Source organism: Chlorocebus sabaeus, chromosome 17, assembly GCF_047675955.1.
Source record: "Chlorocebus sabaeus isolate Y175 chromosome 17, mChlSab1.0.hap1, whole genome shotgun sequence".
NCBI classification, from domain to species: domain Eukaryota; kingdom Metazoa; phylum Chordata; class Mammalia; order Primates; family Cercopithecidae; genus Chlorocebus; species Chlorocebus sabaeus.
In genome coordinates, this window is record NC_132920.1 from 64565488 (window position 1) to 64571570 (window position 6083).

At 35.6% G+C, this 6083-nt stretch overlaps 1 pseudogene; it reads right to left on the bottom strand.

Annotated features, from left to right (window-relative positions):
- Positions 1–3197: 3197 nt before the first annotated feature.
- Positions 3198–3830, bottom strand: LOC103243950 (transmembrane protein 98 pseudogene; annotated as a pseudogene).
- Positions 3831–6083: the final 2253 nt, after the last annotated feature.

The window sequence follows — 6083 nt, forward strand, 5'->3', positions numbered from 1 at the left end:
AAAATGAGTGAAGCTTGAAGGGGTATTAGAAAAAAGAAGCGTTTTTAAATTTGTTCCTTTTTTACTTTAAAGGAATAAATGATCTAAATATATTTACATTTAGAAGAGAAATATCAATGAAGCAAGAGCCCTAAAATGCAAGGGAGGGAGATATTAACTGATTTCAAAAAAGCTTTGGCTCAGCTGAGTTGTGAATGACGCTCTGCACAAAGTGAAAGCAAGGAAACAAACTTACTCTGAGACAGGAGGAAAAAACAGTAAATTACATATAAATTCTAAAGACATAAGGAAGCTCTGACCACCTAGATATGTTGAAATGACAAGATTAATAGCAAACAAAGGCACTTGTGGTAGATGACCTGTATTTGCCAACATGGGATAAGGAGAGTGTATGATTGAATAACTTGGAGAAGAAGACACACAACTTTATTTTTACTTGTTTCTATTTTTTTTTTTTTTTTTTTTTTTTTTTTTTTTTTAAGATGGGGGTCTCACTCTGTTGCCAGGCTGGAGTACAGTGGTGTGTTCTTAGCTCACTGCAACCTCAGCCTACCAGGTTCAAGCAATTCTCCTGCCTCAGCCTCCAAGTAGCAAGGACTACAGGTGTGCACCACTATGCCCAGCTAATTTTTATATGTTTAGTTAGAGACAGGCTTTATCCATGTTGGCCAGGATGGGCTCTGTCTCTTGACCTAGTGATCGGCCTACTTCGGCCTCCCAAAGTTCTGGGATTACAGGCATGAGCCACAACACCTGGCCTGTATCAATAACAATGATGATAGTGACAAGAACAAACTCTGAAAATGTGACATTATTTGTATTAGTGATATTACAAACTCGTACTCTTGTTAAGATTCTAAAATGTGATCTTAATGGAAATTTAGGTATTCATTTGGGGCAGGCAATTCAATGGCTAGGGTCCATTTACTTCTACTTTCCTGTTTTTAACATAGGGCAACTACAATTTCATCTTGAAGAAAAGAAAATCATAGATTTTATCAAATAACCTGAATTTTTCCATGAATAAGATAACTATTTACTTTCTCTTTAAAAATAGAGCGTACTGAAACTGGACCCCTTCCTTATACCTTATACAAAAATTAACTCAAGATAAATGAAAGACTTAAACATAATACATAAAACCATAAAAACCCTAGAAGAAATCCTAGGCAATACCATCCAGGACATAGGCATGGGCAAAGACTACATGACTAAAACACCAAAAGCAATGGCAACAAAAGCCCAAATTGACATATGGGATCTAATTAAACTAAAGAGCTTCTGCACAGCAAAAAACAGAAACAAAACAAACAAACATACAAAAACTATCATTAGAGTGAATAGGCAGCCTACAGAATAGGAGAAAACTTTTGCAATCCAGCTGACAAAGGACTAGTATCTGGAATCTACAAGGAACTTAAACAGATTTATAAGGAAAAAAATCCTATCAAAAAGTAGGTGAAGGATATGAACAGACACCTCTCAAAAGAAATTTATGCAGGCAACAAACATATGGAAAAAAATTCATCTTCACTGGTCATTAGAGAAATGCAAACCACAGTGAGATACCATGTCACACCAGTTAGAATGGTGATCAGGAAACAACAGATGCTGGAGAGGATGTGGAGGACTAGGAAACGTCAGGAAACAACAGATGCTGGAGAGGATGTGGAGAACTAGGAATGCTTTTACACTGTTGGTGGGAATGTAAATTAGTTTAAACATTGTGGAAGACAGTGTGGCGATTCCTCAAGGATCTAGAACCAGAAATACCATTTGATCCAGCAATCCCATTACTGGGCATATACGCAAAGGATTAGAACTCATTCTACTGTAAAGACACATGCACACGTATGTTTATTGCAGCACTGTTTACAATAGCAAAGATTTGGAACCGAACCAAATGCCCATCAATGTTAGACTGGATAAAGAAAATGTGGCACATATACCACGGATTACTATGCGGCCGTAAAAAAGGATGAGTTCATGTCCTTTTCAAGGGCATGTATGAAGCTGGAAACCATCAATCTCAGCTAACTAACACAGGAGCAGAAAACCAACACCGCATGTTCTCACTCATAAGTGGGAGTTGAACAAAGAGAACACATGGACACAGGTAGGGGAACATCACACACCAGGGTCTGTCGGGGTTGGGGGGCAAGAGGAGGGATAGCATTAGGAGAAATACTTAATGTCAGTGACAGGTTGATGGGTGCAGCAAACCACCGTGGCATGTGTATACCTATGTAACAAACCTGCACGTTCTGCACATGTATCCCAGAACTTAAAGTTAAAAAAAAAAAAAAAAAAAACAAAAAAACAACAAAAAACAGATGTTATTAACTCCTGGACTGGAATGCAGAGAAAACTGTAAATGTTTTAACACACTTGTGTTTCTACTGCCAAATTCCTGTTAGCTCATTAATTGCATTCCACATACACCTTTGCAAGTGTTTGCCATATAGTCTGTTTATAAACATCTTAGATATGGCAGATTTTTTTTTTTTTCTAAGTAAAGGATAGAGATAAAAAACAAAATTCATATGAATTATACTAATTTATTTTTGAATTCTTATTTTTTGAGGGAATCATCAGTATAAATTTACTGTATACCTAGTGGTGTATCATAAAACTGTAGGCATAATGATAAAAGGAAATAACTTTATAGTGCTAAGCTTCAAACCCAAATCTCTAAATAAGAGGAGAGACTCAGATGCCTCAGGGATCAGGCAGATAATACAAATAAATGAAACAGGCAAGATGAGAGTACAAGTCTTGCCAAGAGAGGCAATCCCTACTTAACTCCAACTGATTGTTCTCGTTTGAAAACACAAATCACAACTGCCAAACCTGATTGTTCAGGAGAAGCCAGAAATTCTGATGTTTAATGTGAAACCTCTAGATTTCTTATATGGGAGCACAATTTTCTTGAAAACACTAAGTAAGCTAAATAAAGCTGACCATCTACCAGTTTCAGTGCTGTGTTGTGCAACTGATGAATGGCATATCCCCTGATTGTGGTATTAGACTGCCACTCACCAGTCACAATTTGCAATTGCAACAATGGCATCACCAGCTAGGACTCTCCCGCTTTGCTATGCGCACACTCCTGAGCCCTGGAGAACAACTAACTCTACAGGAAAAAGTGGAAGGCTCATCTAAGCCATTCTTGTTAGCTTTCATGACTAGTTGCTGGCCTACAGGCAATAAATTCCCAACTGCTCCTTCAAGAAGGTGTTGAGGCCTGGGAGGCCTTTATCTGGTTCAGAAGGCAGGGCTGCTTCTCAAAGCACCTCCAAGTGCTGCCCCTGTTCAGATGGCAGGCATTTCTGGTTACCAGCACCTGATGACTGACATATAGGAGCACGTACACACACTGTTGGTGCCCAACAGAGGGTACACTGATTTCACAACATCGTATACTCTGGGGATGATCCACTTAGCCACCACAATGATGTTGCTGACAGTGGCTGAAGCCTTCTTCTCAGCCTCTGAGCCCATTGTCATGGCAACAAGTTTTTCTCTCCAAGTGTGACAAATCTTCAAGATGGCAATGCAGTGGGACATGAGGCCCAAGGCATCCTAGATGCAGTCTTCATTATCCAGAATGGGCTCTATGCCGGGGTTGGTGATGAGGCAACATCATCCAGTTCTAACTCAGAGAGCTCAGATTGGGTCTTCATGGCACCCAACAGACTCATAATGGACTTGGAATCATAGCGCTGCAGCAGGTCTCCTGGCCAGCGGTAGCTCTGCCCTCAAACCGCCACTAAGACTGCAAACAAGGCCAGAAAGATGGTAGCCAGCGTACTTATGGCAACAATCACCATGGCCTTCTTGCTTCCCGGTGGCTCCTGATTCAGTCTCACTCATATCTTCCTCTTAGGCTAAATTTTCTCAACTTGTAGATGAGCAGCCCCACTGTGGTGGGAGGAAGCTATACTAATTTATTTTTTAACGAAGTGAAGAAGTCTTTTTTAATACCACAAAATATAATACCTTCAGTTACGTTTAAAACAATAAAACAAATGAAACTCTTAGATGAAAATGAGAAGTCCTAATAATATTATATTGTGGTACTTACCCAATCACCAATCTTTTGCCCATATTGCAGATACTTTAAGGGGGGAAAAAAAGTAGAAACAAATAACAACAACAAAGAAATAGATTTACTGCTGTCGATATGAAGAAATTCTATTTTCAATAAAGCAGTATAATTCAGAAAAACTTTGTTGAGGACTAAAGTGAATAAGAACTTTGTAACCTTTACTTCCAGGAAACATTCCTCTTATTATCCATGTAAATTATCTATATGAAAAAGTATTTCTAGCATTTTTTTTTTGAAGTTTTGTTTGCAACTTTGAAGTATTGCTTAATCATTTTTGTTTGGAGGGAAAAAGTAGACTATCTGGCATATGCAATAGGCACAATTTTTAGTTTGCATGTGTTCTGATGTGATTTTTTCCCCTGAAAATACAGCTGTAAGGGCATAGAACTCAGAATAAGTTAAATCAATCTCCTTATGAAAAATTTTAAGGTTCGGGTAGACAATCTGTTATAAGTTATTCATGACTGTTTCTATGTGTTTCTGTTACCCATTTACAAATGTTTGTAAAAATTGAGGCCAGTCTGCTCCATTTTCTCTAAGTTCTCTCACAAGGAAAAAATAAATTCTACCTAAAACTAACCTAGAAAGTGTGTATATGCTGACACATGTGTCCACATGGGGAACAGTAGGGACTGGAGAAAATGTACACACTGACAGGAAGGGGTATTACTAGTGCCCTCTCAGAAATAAAGAATAGAATCAAGACCACTCTGTTTTTTCTTAATTTTAATATATCTTTTGAGTATTTGCACATAGTGACATTCTCATTAATTATGATTTCAGAATAATAATTCTGTATTTATTCTTCTATTTTTTTTCCTATTAGTTCTTTGTTTTTCTCTAATATATGTTGCACAGAGGTATGCTTATATAAACCTAAACATGTTAATGAGGTGATTAAGACATAATATAGACTATATTGTTATACTGAAGTATCTAGTTTAAATTACTTACTTTATGGTACAGCGTAGGTCAAGTTTTCTGACTGTTTCTTCTGCCTATACACTATCCTATTTATTTAAATTTGTAGAGTGACACAACTGACTTGAAAATTGGATGAATTTACTATTTTCAATTAATAATATATCTATGAGAAGAAAAAACACAAAATTTGAAAGAACATAAATTGTATAACTTATACTTTGTCTTATTTAAGTATTTCTACTACGTAGCAAGTAAATTATTTGTGTTTGATTTCACTTTCTTAAACTGAAAGGAAAATGTACACATTTGAGTAATATATTATTGAAACCTTAATAATATTAGGGAAATATCAAAACAGAAATATTTATAATTGTTACAATTGATGGATAATGTCTGACAAAATTATTTATTTTTTGACATAAATGTAGTTTGGCTATTAATGAAGTTGTTAGGTAGCAATTTAGTAATGCATATAATACAATAACCCATAGGTGCAAATTCCTATTTAAAGGAGGATGGAAATAAAGACAAAATAAAGAACTATGATCCACACTGGGAAACTGAAAACAGAAGCATATAATTAGATTAATTTAAACAGAGATTTTTGAGTTATATATTTCAGTTACAATCAAACTGATAGCTTAGTCCTTGCAGTTCTATAAAAGATGAATTAAGTCTAATATATGCAATTGGTGGTATGCTTGAAAATTAGTTACTGAAATTCTCAGGCCCTTTCTATAGTGTTATAAAGGTTTTCTTCTGATAGCGTATACTACTGGTTAATAAAAATTCACAGTAAATTCACTGAAAATATACCAATTTAAATTTTAACAATTTTGAAACATTCCACGCTAGATTCGAATGTATTCTTTCCATTCCCTTTTCATTACATGTTTGAAGAAATTTCTATGAATATTACCTTTTATAAAAATGATACTTAAATATATTAAATATAAATAGAAATTATGTAGTTAAAAATGAAATTCTATTTTTGAATATTGAAAAAACAATGAAGAAACTACTGACTTCCTAGAATATTTTAGATATATTC